Source organism: Bombus affinis, chromosome 1, assembly GCF_024516045.1.
Source record: "Bombus affinis isolate iyBomAffi1 chromosome 1, iyBomAffi1.2, whole genome shotgun sequence".
Lineage (NCBI taxonomy): Eukaryota > Metazoa > Arthropoda > Insecta > Hymenoptera > Apidae > Bombus > Bombus affinis.
In genome coordinates, this window is record NC_066344.1 from 7,105,579 (window position 1) to 7,120,593 (window position 15,015).

General features: G+C 38.2%; 1 long non-coding RNA gene across 1 annotated transcript in view; it reads right to left on the reverse strand.

The window, feature by feature from the left end:
- Positions 1 to 3,754: 3,754 nt before the first annotated feature.
- The window catches only part of LOC126919850 (uncharacterized), a 52,125-nt gene continuing 40,864 nt past the window's right edge, over positions 3,755 to 15,015 (reverse strand). The window contains exon 2 of the long non-coding RNA XR_007711801.1: positions 3,755 to 3,947. This is a non-coding gene — a long non-coding RNA (uncharacterized LOC126919850). The remainder of the gene's footprint in view (positions 3,948 to 15,015) is intronic.

Consider the following 15,015-nt stretch of genomic DNA (forward strand, 5'->3'; position numbering starts at 1 on the left):
TTACGTACATACAGATCTAGGGAAGGAAAAATTTTTAGACGGCAGTAGAAAAGAGGAGATCTTTATAGTGGCTATAAGAATTATTTGTACATCATTGCATTTTTATTATAACATTTATATGGTAATCAATTATGACCAAGCATATTATGTTTCATATCATTTGGTAATATCTTCGTGTAGTTATTTGTACAGATAATTTTCGAAGCTACCGTAGATATACAGGTATTTTTGCACATAATTAGAAGAATGTCTCTAAAAATTCTTTTACTTTAAAATCGCCCATCACTATGGAAACAAATTTTAATTTCCATTTAAAGAAATAAACAGTGCCTGTTAAATTCCTATTTCTGAACAATACTGTAAATCTACTGTTTCAAACTATTACGCGTATTATTACTTACTTCGACAACGAAGATAAATAAAACACTGTAGCAAATGTAGGTATAAATAAATGAAACACTAAATACGTACGTACGTAACGAACGTATGTAATCCAGTATCGAAAGCACATATATCAATTCCTATCTCTATGAAATTCAAGTTTTAACCCGTTAAGGATCGTTAATTCCACCGTATATCCACAGATAAAAGAGAAAGGAGAAAAAAGAAATATGGTAGCGGAACATCGTATCTCAATTATCGAGCACGGACGATTAAGATAACCAATAAAACGGGAGGAGGCGGATAGGAAAGAAAGTCCGAAGAATTCGATTAATTGCATAATGGGCGACCGTGGCGGGAATGAAATTCGCGTTATTGAAACTTTATCGCGCATAATTGGTGGTGGTAGCTGGCGCAGCGCGGAGTCACTTAAGTTGCATCCACAGGTAGTTGATTTCGCTCGGGGTGGTCGCGTTCCGCAGGCTGCAGTCGCGAGAGAACCAACGGTTGAAAGAGGGAGAGGAGTACACGGAACAGATGGCAACTAGTGGTTGAATACGACGCCGAGAGATCTCAAAAAATTTCAAACCCGGCGGTGGCTTCGTCGACGAGCGGCCGCTTTAATTAAATTCTTCGAGCCACTTCTTTCGCCGGATTTAAAAAACATTTGCTCCATCGCCCCGTTGTACTCTACGTCCTTACCCCCCTCACCCCTTCCTCTTTCTGCTTTGCCTTTCTTTTTCGAATAGTACGAATATCCGTGCTCGTTATCATGAAATTAGTGTAGTAGAATCTTTAATGAATTTCGAAGAAAAATATTCGTATTCTGGAAGCTGAAATACACGGTGGAATGATGGATACACATGATGGATAATATCCTCTTTTCGTAAACGTGGAACTATCGGTGTATCGTTTGTTTTATGGCAGACAATTCGTTTTCTTTCGCTCTTCTCTTCTCCGTCAATTCTTGCAGCGCTGGATCCTTAAACTTTCAAGCGACCACGTTGAAAATGGAGCTTTTATGAACGAACGCATGTTGTCTTTGAACAGAGCAACGTTTCGAGTAATTATAACTTTCTATTTGTTTACGATGCGTGATAGATCGAATATATTTATTTTTATTGAGCCCGTAAATTATTCTCTTATCTCAACTCTTAATTCTTCAAGTGGTCAGAGTGATACCTCTATGAACGTGCTATCCTTAAACAGAGCTACATTTCGAGTAATTAACTCTGGCGGTAAGCGCGTGGCTACATACGAGGAATACCATTGGCCAAACAGACGCAAGTGGTAACATTACACCAAGCTGGCCTCTAGTAAATACCGTTTAAACGGAATCCGGCCGAATTGTTGTTAAGCAATTTGCAACGAAAACATAGAGCGTTCGAGCGTGTGGTTTTACAAAGGAGCCAGCATGCAAATGTCCTGACGCGAATTGCGGATACGGGCACGACACGTTACCACTCTCCCTCCTATACCTTTCCAACTTCTCTGTGTGTACGTATGCGTTGCGAATAATTCAAGCAAACCGAGAAACATAAATATGTCGTTTGAGTACGACTAATGTGTACGCGCTTAAACGGATTTGCCACTTAGATTTATCGCATGGAACGATTTAAACGGATCGCGCAGCACGCTCCCGTAGAAGGTCAATGCAAGAATAACGCGTCCAAGATTAATAAATCTATAGCATCGTGAACACACACACCGGTTGTCGATTTAATCCCCAGCCACGTGAATCCCTTCCACGACCTTATAACGCGTCGCTTTGTTCCATCCCATTTGCACATCGTACCTTTCTGATCCATGGTTCCTAAGTACCTTTACAGACATCGATTTTTGTTCTCCTTTTTCATATATTATTAGCGCAGAGGTTTACGAAGGTGTTCGAACACCTAGAGATACCTTACCATGTTAAATTTGCAGAGCCGACAGGTCACTATTTGTGCCTATCAGATAATTTCAGAATGGGAGATTTAAAAGATGATATTCAATTGTCCTTATGAAGATGAATTATTTTTCAGGATAAAAAAGATCTTAAATCTATTCTCAAACTTATTCTCTGAGAAACAAATAATGGAAAATATATGAAACTGAATATTTTCAAATGATGATTATTATACATTACTACCTCCGAAGCAAAAAGAAAGAAACGAAGCCGAATGAAACAACATTTTCTAAGATCATCCAAGAACTATGTTACGTATCAAATGCAAAACGCGTACACCTTCGAGTTATGTAAGATTAAACGAGTAGGCTGAAAATTTTCTAAGGATGATTTGTGACGAAACGCGGTTTCCACGTCAAAGGTTTCCAATAATAGACCCCGAGAAGGCATCTTGTTACATCACACATTGCCAAGTTTAGCTTTTAACAAAAACATAACGCTTGAGCTTCGGCTTACGAGAAGACGTAGTACTACGTCTTCGATCGATCGCGAACGTTGTATCGGTCTCTCGAAGCTGTAGCGAATTTTTCGTGGAAGTTCGAAAAATGGAAAAATCGATGGCCAGTTTACGGCGCGTCGAGCAAAGGCCGCGTTGGTTTCAATCGCAGATCTGGACGTTTCTTTCTCGTAACGAAACAGGATCAAAGGGGACTGGCTCTGGAAACGAAACGCGCGTGCTCTCGCGTAATTGACTCTCCTCTTTCTTTCATCTCTTTCCTCATATGTATGCGTTCACGTTCGTGGCCCGATTTTTCGTTCTTTCGTGTTTCTTCCTTGAAATTGTTCGCGCGGAAAGCGAAACTCCCTGACAATGCTTACCATCACCTCTGTTAGTATTCCTCGTTGAAAAACGGGCTTCGTTTCTTAGTTGTTTCCGCTTCGCTTTGTCGCACGCGTGCATCTAAAATCGGTGTAAAGAGTACGAGCTGAAAAAGAGGAACCCAGTCTGTATAAATGTTGGAAAATAATCGTTCTTCTCTTTTTCTGTTTTTGGACCTTTGTTCGTTGAGAAAATGGGATGCAGTATCTCTGCATGTAACATGGATTTCGACACGTAAAAATACCTTGTGTCAAACTTTTTTTGTTTTGAAAACTACATAATTTACATATAGAACGTTTCGTTAATACATTGTATACAGTACAGTTATCTCGTAGATAACGTAGAAAACTTTTGGCCAATATATTGGGTTGGCAACTAAGTGATTGCGGATTTTGTGATTAGGTGGTAATGATAAAATCCGTAATCACTTAGTTGCCAACCCGATATAGTATTCTAATAGATTTCTATGAATTTGAGTGAAATTTAATGGAGAGTATTACACGTGTTTAACATCGAAGGAGTATTTGAGATACGGACTGTAGTTGGTGGGTAATTATTTACACAGGAAGCTGCCGAAAGTAACTCCTTAAATAAAAAAATAAAACGGAGGGAACGGACGAAGCACCGTTGTACGGTTCGTGTGACTTCAATCACGGTCCCTTTGAGGACACACAATTTGCTTGCTTCGGCCAGCACTGAGATCAAAGCACCTCCGTCATGCGTCGAACCGTGCTTATTTTCTTCCTTAAATTCCTCCTCGCTTCATCCTCCAGTTTTCTCTCCCGTACGCATACCGTTCTAAAAAGAAAGAAAAAGAAATGATAAAAAACAAAATCGGATTGAGCGAAAACAAAATGATTTCACCAAATATATCGAGTTTCGTTACAATCGTCTAAATTAAAGAAAAAAAACAAACGAATCTCGCTGACCAGAGTGACTTAACTTCAAGTTCATATTTGTTCAAGTCAAATTTACTCGAAATAGGCCGGTTCTTAGAGTTGGCATTAAACGTCAAGACATCATCTAATGTTTATGCGTGTTTCAGCAGAATATACAAAAGTTAAGTAGATAAAATGAATTTTTAACAAATGTTTAGTATGAAACAAAATTTCTCTTGAAAATGTCTGGAAACATTGACAATTTGGAAAATATAATTTCGATGTACGACAATGTATTAATATTCTCGTTAGTTGATGCTCAATTAAGATCCATTAAAAAGGGGAAAGGTTTAAACATAAAGATTAAACGCAAGAAAAAAAGAAAACAAAGAAGATACTCAGCATCTGTTTCTCACAAGCATTTTCCTATTTCTCGAGTTTTCCCATTCTCAAAGACTTCTCATTCGATAACTCGTACCTTTTCTATTGACTATCGTCTTTCTTTTCATCTTCGGTTCGTTTCGAGTCTCTCGTTTGCTTTTGTTCCAAATTCAATTACGCGTCGCCGACAAAGGAACGAGGTCCCGAGTTCCGCGAACGATCGATTAGGAGGGTTATGCAATTTTCAGAACGAGATCACGGAGTTCCTCGAGTAGGAGAAACTGTGCGACCGAACGTCGCGCGCTCTCGCTTCGCTCTTCCATTTCCTCTTCCCGTCTTTCCTGTTCCTTTCCGTTTCCTCCTTTTCGCCACGATATTTATGGTACACCCCTTAACGCGACTCCCTTTCAGGAGAAAACGAAATTCTGGCACGCGGAATGCGTTTGTCGAACGAGTTTTCTCCATTTCTTTGAACGAATGTGTCGCCACGCTCTTCTCTTCCCTTCTCTTCTCCACGACGATTTACCCGAAAAAGGAATTTTCCTCCATTTCTCTTGCCGTATTTCAATTGCTACTTGTGGTTAAAAGTATTTGTCGTTTGATGAGAAGTTGTAGCAATTTTGTCGAGACACCTGGTCGAGGTAAGTGAGATGGTATGGAAGAAGAAACAGATTTCTTTGAGCCATTGTGGCTATCGTATTATTGTATTTTCTATTCTTTAAAGATGCTCAAACGTTGTTCATCTTTTAGTTTCAAATATGTTGTTATACGATGGTTATGAATTTCAATCAGTATGGAGTTCTGCCGAACATTTATGAAAATTATATTCCTATAATTATCATTGTCTGCCGTTTCCATAGAAAATAACAATATAAATAGAATACGAAGTATGCGAAGCCTTTTAAATACGAGTCTCCAATAACAAAATAATTTACATTTAAATTAAAATATAAAAAATACATTCCGTAGAATATTACAGGTTTTATTAAAGCGAAATTGCGAAGTAATTGAAGCAACAGGAAACCGAAGCGAGTCTTCCCTCTGACATTTTCCATTTTCGCTATCTCTGTCTTCCTTGTTCCACGTCATTTATGTTGTTTCAGCGTTGCAACCCGTGATAAAGTAATCCCCGGTGCTCTTTGGCCGTGTGTTCCCGTCGAAAGTTCAAACTTTCGTCGAACGAACGATCGATCGATCAGGAAAGGCATAAATTAATGGCTTCCTCTCTCCTGTACCGCAGCGAAAATCAAGGATAAAGGGAGGGGAAGATTCCGGATACGCCGACTTTTATGAGGCAGCCCGAAACTCCCGGCCCTATCAACGAGAAGAAAGAAATAGAAAGGGGAAGCCTGAGGGTAGAAAGGGAGAAAAGTCATTACGGATGACCTGACGTGCCTCACTCTGCCATTAATATTTCTTTTACGCAAGATATTCGTGTGTTATACTCTGCTTCGAATGAATGATAAACAGAATTAAAGATAAAACTATTTTCGTCTTGTAAAAATTATTTTTATTTTTATTTCTACATTATTTTACTACTATTAAATATACGGAAGAAAGTCGAACTAACAGATTGTTTCTTCGAAGAAAAATAACATAAAGTTATTTGTTCGATGATTCGAGTTTTCCGCGCTTTTGGACGAGATTCAAATTCATTTTCCTTCGACGCCAGTCGCAGCAAACAAGTTTCAAAGGTTTCCATTTGTAACATTCGTGTTTCCTCGACATTGTGCGAAACGTTAAGAAAGACGAGGTTAACCGATTGTAGCTAATTCTGTTTTTGAGATTAACGTAAAATGGTTGGGCAAATCTCGACTGTAGATAACCCGAGAGAAATATTTGTACATGTCGTGCGTATCGACTTGGAAATATCTATAAGATATGTAATCTAAAATATCTAATTCCTTGTAATTTTACCCGTCTGGTTCGTGCATTAAGAGAAAAAACAAGAAGCAGATATTTTTTGTAGGATTTTTTTAATTTTATCGATCACACGAGGGATTTACCAATCGAGATACGTTACAAATGCCTGTGTATCTCGACGCGAACGTGTAAAATCTGCGAATAAACGCGGAAGAACGCAGCAAGGATGAGAGCGAAGGGGTGGATGGGTCATAAATCGAGCATCGATTGCGTTTCTTTCGATGGGACGGTGAGCGAAACGAAATCTCGATCCCCCAGCTGCGTCGAAGATCGTAAATCTGTCCTGTATCACGATAAAGCGTCCGTGGATACGTCAGCAGCGTGTTCCTATTGTTTTAGAATCCCTCGTACCCTTGCAACAGTTGGCACGCACTTGCAGGAGGGTGAAAACAGGGGATGCGACCGTTTCGTGACGGGAAAGCAACCCTACTTTGTGAAAGATAATTTCGAGGCTGCGATAATCTGTAACGCGGCGCATAAATTTTCTTCAGCTTCGCGCAACGAATCCGACTATCCTAACCACTTGTTCCACGATAAATTGGTCTCTCCTTTTTGTTTCCAAATTGTTCTCGATTCTGTTTCCTTTTTACCTTTTTATCAAGTGTCATGAAAATAAGAAAATTGGTAGAAATGAACTTGCTGATGAAAATGTTCAGATATATGAAGTTTTCATGAGAAAAGGGACGAACATCTAGAGAGAACAATTGCTCGTACGTTATTTAAACAAATGGCTCGTTTTTCAATTTTGTACAGTCTCAAAGTATTGATTCAGTGGTGGATTGTTGGAATATCTACTTTGGTAAAAAATTTAATTTCACGTTAAATATAGGAAGACGTCGTATAGTATCGAAAAATATACGCAAAATATATTTATAATATACGTATTAAGAGATAGATTATGCTAAGCTGAAATGCTATGAATATCTTTGAAATTTCCCGTATATTTTTTACTTTATGTATTTGTGTAGATTGTCTATCGTATTACGTTTTTTATCGCGGGAATTTATGATGTTTTATTGCGAGTGATTCGAAAGAGACAAGCGATAGAAGATACGAATTGATTTTAGGGAAGGGAGGAAGACGGGCAAAGAGGAAGCTGAATTCCTCGCGTTCGAAACGGCGATTGAATTGCTTCTCAAATTGTTAGGCGTTCCTCTCTGTTTCGAGAGTTCCGATATACGACGATGCTTATTGTACCGTCATTATTCGGTATCCGGTTCGAGGACGTATTTATTCACTATGAAAGGAGTTTTTATGGTTGCATAAAGTTTGGAATTATTCCACAACCGACTTTCGAATTTTTACGAATTCTCTTCAAATAGGATAGGATACTTATGAAAAGAGTATTTCATCGTTCAATTTTGTAAGTAAATATATTGTACAAATAAATGTTCTATAAATAGATATAAATAGATCTTTATAGAGAATTATAGATAAATTCGTAAACGAATGAAACACTAGGTATTAGTCGATATTGTTTTAATTAAAAAAAATAGAAAATATTCTACAACCGACTTTCGAATTTTTACGAATTCTCTTCAAATAGGATAGGATACTTATGAAAAGAGTATTTCATCGTTCAATTTTGTAAGTAAATATATTGTACAAATAAATGTTCTATAAATAGATATAAATAGATCTTTATAGAGAATTATAGATAAATTCGTAAACGAATGAAACACTAGGTATTAGTCGATATTTTTTTAATTAAAAAAATAGATATAAATAGATAGAATAGAATAAATAGATATAAAAATAGATATAAATAGATCTTTATAGAGAATTATAGATAAATTCGTAAACGAATGAAACACTAGGTATTAGTCGATATTTTTTTAATTAAAAAAATAGATATAAATAGATAGAATAGAATAAATAGATATAAAAATAGATATAAATAGATCTTTATAGAGAATTATAGATAAATTCGTAAACGAATGAAACACTAGGTATTAGTCGATATTTTTTTAATTAAAAAAATAGATATAAATAGATAGAATAGAATAAATAGATATAAAAATAGATATAAATAGATCTTTATAGAGAATTATAGATAAATTCGTAAACGAATGAAACACTAGGTATTAGTCGATATTTTTTTAATTAAAAAATTCCACAAGTTATCACGATAATTTATTCTATCGTTCTTTTTTCTTTTTTAATTTCTAACTCTGACAAGCACTGACTCTTTTTAGTCGAAAGCAAAAATACTGCAGGCAGATTGCTTCGACCAGTTGCGCATTCGGTGCACCTTTGCGTTTCAACCCCTTCAGCTCGAAGCTCGAAATATTCCCCGCAGCATGTTACTTTCAGAGCAATCCCCTCGGTATACGTTTAAATATTACTTCATGCCATCATTATTAATCACGTTACTATCTCGCAATTTTTCTTATTTCCACTGCAAAAACAATTTCGAAGAGGAAATTTCATTTCAATGTTATAAATAAATGATCACGCGGAGACCCCAAAATAAACAGCTACTACTAAAGTACAAATACCACGTAATCTTTTTCATTATTTCGTACCTAACACACAACGTGTTCAGTTTAAACGTATAATATACTATCGCATTTCTAATTAGTGCGAATATAAACAATTTTGGAATATCTATATTTGCGAAATTCTGCATTTATGAATCTTTGGAATTTTTAAATCGATAAAGTTTTGGAGCTTCAAATATTCGAATATTTGAAATTTCGAATGTTTGAATATTTGAACTTCATTTTCTTTTTTATTTTTCAGTGAAAAAATTTACGAATTTAGAACCAGCGATAGTTAAACAAATTGGACGACGATTACACAATTTTATTACTTTTTATATTTATTGTCATTTATGTCAAAGGGAACTCGAAAGATACATCAATTCTCCACAACTCGTTCCTATTCTTCGCTACAGGCGAATAGAGTCGATATTTCTCTGCTGAAACGTGGTTTTATCTCGAATGTATTAAACGTAGGTGAAAAGTCGAGATACAATACTCGCAACGAGGGTAGAATGTTGGAAGCGCAGGCCTCCAACAAGCGTCGAACGCGTTATTGAGTAATCTCACACGGTACGGACTTTATTTCGACGTTTCGCCATCGGGTGCCGGGGCCAAGAGGGCAGGATGCCAAGGGATCGGCGTAAGAAGGATCAGATAAAGTTCGAGATATGTTCGAGCTCCGCCTACGTAACTAGAAAATTCACTTTGGCCCTCGAGAATCGCGAATCGACCGACCTCGTCGACTGAACTTCCAAGTGTACGTCACTGCGAACATTTGCAGTTAAGTCGACAGAATGACAATCTGATAGACCAGATTCCGAGTTTCAAACATCTCGTTCTTATCTATGGTCGACCTTGGTAGTCCGTGGGATCCAAATAATCCAAATTTCAGATATTTGAATGTTCAAAAAAATTGAGTAGTCTCGAAGTTACAAATATTTTGAAATATATTCAAGCTTTCAAAGTTTCAATTATTCCAAATTTCAAAGTCCCAAATGTTCAAAATTTCGAATTTGTAAGATTTGAAACATTAAAAATTTCAAATACGCGAGTATTACGAATATTCGAAATTTCCAAGTTACAAACATTTAGAAATTCGAAGTTTCGAATCGAACATCTTCGTTTGTTGTAACATTTCGATCCTATTCGCAGGAATTGTTTGTTTTACAATCATTCGGTATAACATACCCTGGTGTACGCTTTACGCTTTACGCAAGCTTTTTTTTAAAAGAACATTTCATTTTCATTCCTCTGGCTCACTTTCAAAAAGAGCAAAGGTTTTGTTGGCGATGGCGCTCCGAAAGCCCTGTTACTAAGAGCCAGGATTTAGATTACGAAAGCAGTTTTCGTTGGGACGAGCCCGGGATAGTGCGATCGATCCCGGAGACACAATTGACGTTACGCAATACTCGACGGAATCGAGTTGGGGAATGAAGTGGAACGAACCGATTGTCCCCGCGATTGCTGGCAGATTAGGAATTTCAAGGCATGTCGTGCTCAGCAGAAACAGAGCGCCCCTGCTGTTCCATGCTCCGCGGTAATGAACTGTTGTCCGCGTAAAAATATGGCATCAGGGAAAAGGAACTTCGATACCCTACACCCTAATTCAACGTAATTTTCCGTCAGTATATGACTGTTCCATGAACCAGATACGAGGGTGCACGTGTTGCTTCCTGTGAGAGAAACCACGTGTTTAAATTTGCATATTTTTATACAAGAATTTGTGTATTTCTGCTGTGAAAATTTATTTAATAAATATATACAGGCCAGCTTTTACATTTATAAGTCTTACTTTTAAACGAAAATTTTATATACTCTTGTATTGTAAGCTTATCGATTTACAAGTGATCGTAATTTTGAAAATTCTTGCAGAACGCGTTACCATTGTTTTACAACTCGTCTCGCAAGACCATTTTTGTCAATAGATATTCCACTGAGATTTAATTTGAAATTGAATACTAATTGATAAAAATTTCTATTAAAATAAATCCAACATCTTCCATTTTAGAAAGAAACGAAGGAAACAGTCGTGGCATTAAACAGAAATCAAAATGAGTTTGGGGAACTCTTGGAAGGAAATGTCTTCCATTTTGTGGCATTATCTTTGATAAATTTCTTTCTGACGATCGCAAAAAGTCAGCATTTTAAAGTTTTTAAGGTATATCCTTGGCGATCAGCGCCAAACAGTGTGGCCAGCCATTCAACCTAACCGTGGCCAAGGCAGCTTAATTTTGGCGATCGATTAGAAGAGAATCGCCCGTTAGGCGATTAGAATGGTGTAGGAGGAAAAGTGGAGGGACATTATCGCTAATGGCGCGTATAATTCGCCGCCAGGGACTTGACATTTCGAATAATTTTTAATCTTCTTATACACCAAGAAGCATCAACTGTTCTTGATTATAGAATAATAAATAAAACAGTTATTAAAAAGATTTTAATAGCGAAGATAAGACGAAACGATTCTTACTTCGTGTATCTAGATATTAGGTGTTCTCCATTAGCTTCGTATCCATTAACCATTTATCAACTTTACGTATCTTTATATGTGTATATCGTTGACCTAAAATTATTTTATGACATAACAGAAAAACGTAAGAAAACATTAGACGACCTTCAAAATGTTATTCAGATATGAAATACAAATTCGACGATCGAATAAAATTTCGAAATTAGCAGAAGACAAAATGACAATATCTTGAACAAAAAGATAAAAATTTTATACAAGGAAACTTTCTATATAAAAAGCGATTCGAATCGATTAGGGTATCAATATACGGTGCACGTGCGAGGGCAGGTGCGAATGACGAAAAAAAAACAGAGCGGTTGGCGGGTCAATAAACAAGATTAGCTCATGCAGAAGCGCGTAGGAGTGACACGCAGTGTGAACGCACACCAGCTGGATAAATCACGGGTCGAAGGTAAGTGGCGTGGTTCGCGCCATCGTTTAATTAGCGATTGATTAGAGATAACGGCGGGAAGATGAATGCCACGCGAGATAAAGCTCAAATTCGACGCGGTTATTCGCGTTTCGAATTAATACGATCCAGTTAAATGAAATAGACCTAAATTAAGTACTATTAACGAGCAGATGTGTTTACATGTTTGGCTATTAACGCACTGTAGACGAGATGTTTTATCTTTGTTTCGTTAAGAATTTTTAACGAGAAAAATATTTGCATTTTTGTTCAAACTATGATAGAAACGATATAAGGCAATCGATTGAATCTAATAAATTTTGAACATAAAAGATTACAAATTTATGTATATAGTTTCGAAGTTTTAATCTTTTTTAATGAAACATTCAACATGAAAATAATATGTAATGATTAAGAAAGCACAAGTAATTTAAAGATACTTGAAGCAAAAAAATAACTGAGATGTCTGACCTGGAAGGAACAAGGATCGTGAGCATTGTACAGGATAGAGTGATATTTTTTATTATTTTCTTTTCCTCTGAAAGCTATTTGCATTAGGAGTTTTGAAGCGTGTAGTTAGGATTGTATTATGCCAGAGAGGGTGAGCAAGGGCTTGACTGTTCTATTTACCAATGCAAAGGGATTGATAGGGTCGTGTAAGAATAGAAGCACTTGTGTTGATTGCTTTAGAATGCTTTACGAGCAGCGATGGAATTGCTCCAATTGTTTCTAGTATATTGAACGATATCTACCAAAAGTAGTTTCTCTTCTTTAATTAAGAGACCTAAATAAAAAATGCCTTGAATTAGTATTTTACGACGCTTTCCACGATATGTTACTAATACTACCTAATTTTGTTGCATAATTAATTTTTTCTAATTTCTGAAAAAAATATATATATGCCACTGATTATGAAAGTGGTTTAAGTCATGTATTTTTCGTTTATTTCTCGAGATATTTAACGTTTTGCATTCAGCGAATGAAATGCGTTCTGTTTAACGACGCAACAACTTATTCAATTCAACGGCTCAATTCCTCCTACTTTGCAGACATGGTTTCAGATTATTACAATGTAAATAAACGAGTTCACGATAGATACGTATCGTAGGATCGATCTTGCAAATCGAGATGCATCAGCTGTTGCGGCACGGTTTCGTCATATGGCACGGTTATTACGCGACACCATTTAGAAAGTTTGCGCGCTGCTGGAAGAGCGACAATAGTCGGTAAATAGGACACGGGCGACGAGGAGAGTTCCGTTGAAACACGTGGCGAAACATCTGTCCGCAAAACACGAACCAATCTCGATATTGTCGTGGGTGATCGACGCCCCGAACTCCTTCGTTCCGGCAGAAATTGTAGCCGATAGTTTACGAGCCTTTGGCCACAGGTGATACGAAGAACATTGTTGATAACGCCAAAGACAGATGTGTATAAGAACTATGTACTTTATTTCTGAACTCTTGTTATCAGATAGCGAATGTTTATTCATTTACGAGATATGTAAAGAATTTGTAAAACGAAAAATTCCATTTTCTTCGATATTGAAAGATTTCCAATTATTCGTATCCTATTTCTACAATTTTTTAAATAGTACAATTGAAAGTAACTGTTATTATTTGTCGTATTACGTAAGAAAGAACGATACTATGTAACATGTAACGAATTAACACAATGTCTAAAGTCAAGGTTTACAACTCAGAACTTAATCTCTCCACCTATACCTAATACTGCCCCTCTAATTTCCAAATTTCGCAAAATCGCATATCGTCCCCGATCTCAGAAAATCCATTGTACTCCGCAAACAAAATCTTATCGCAAACCTTCTATACACAATTGTGTTTGACCATTGATCGGACCTGTGGAATCGATAACAAAGGAGGAAAGACCACTTCGAATTTTCATTCGTCGAAGGTTCATAACCTCTTGTTCCAAAAAACGGTTTAACGAGAAGGTGCCACGTACCGGTTTCGATTGGTCTGTATCCCATTTACGAAAACTCGAGCCGTAAGAGCGACGAAAGACATGGTTGGCGTGGGTCAGTAGACGGGACAGGAAGGCCAGCGTGATATTCGATACGAGGTATCGCGTGCGCGGGGTGGCTGGTGCCACCCTAACGTGGCACGTGGGGTGCTACCAGGTGTTGCCTAGACGTCGGGTCGATGCTGATCGGTAGCGCATGCGTGGCCATCCCCATTCCGCTTCGCTGTCCCCACTATCAGCTCCGCTAACCCTCGCGCGGACCTTCGTTCTCCCACCACTTTAGCCGACATTCTCATTTCTGGCTCCTCCACCCTCGACTTTCTCCCCCTTTTTGCGGAATAGGGGAGATAGAGGCTACCCTCTCCTATTCGAGATCTCACCCCAACGTGTGCCAGCTACCCTTCACCCCTCGCACCGTTCCTTCTACACGCTGCACTAACACCATCAACCCGCTACCAACAAGTTCGCGTCGCGTATCGGGCGACATAGCGTCACCACTATGCAGCCAATCTTCCATAGGAATTACCATCGGCCTCCCCCTTGGGAGTTTACACACTCGTCGTGACGCGAGGAACGAGGCCGGTGCCCGTGGCAGCCCGGCCAGCTGTTCTCTCTTCCGCTCTTTCTCTGTCTCTGTCTCTATCTCTGTCTCTCTCTCTCTCTATCTTTCCTCTATGTCTACATTCGACACGGCGCGGCGGCCTCGACACCGACCACTTGCACACGCATCCCTCGCGGACGGTTTCGGTGCACGGTTTCTTTTTTTCTTTCTCTTTTTTGCTCGGGTTCACTAACCTCCACCGTGACACACGGCCGGTTTCGAACGAGCTTCCGTTTCGGTGGATTTACGGGCTGGGGGAAATTAAGCCTCGATCGAACGTGAATTAATTTGATATGTTTTAGTTATAAGTTGCTTGGGGACGGCCTCGAGGTTTTTGGAACGTTCAACTAGGAAGGTATATAAGTATCGTTTATGAGAAAGTTAGAGAAAGCATAGAATACTAACAGCGTGGTTCATACTTCTGTTTAGACTAGCTACGATTTGGGCTAACCAAAGTTGCAGGCTACTATAAGCATACGATGGCGGCAGACTGCCATAAATCCGAGTTTGCACAATGTGTGCGTGCGCGGGAAAGAGAGAGTCGATCTGTTGGCGTACACCCTCGTCGGGACGCAATAGCGTCGATCAACAGGGTTTCCGAAATTCCCTCGAACTCCACACATTCTTCCTTATCGACCCAACCTCTGCATGAAATATCTTCCACGTTTCATTCTTCCGAAATTACTCCAACAGACAATCTTT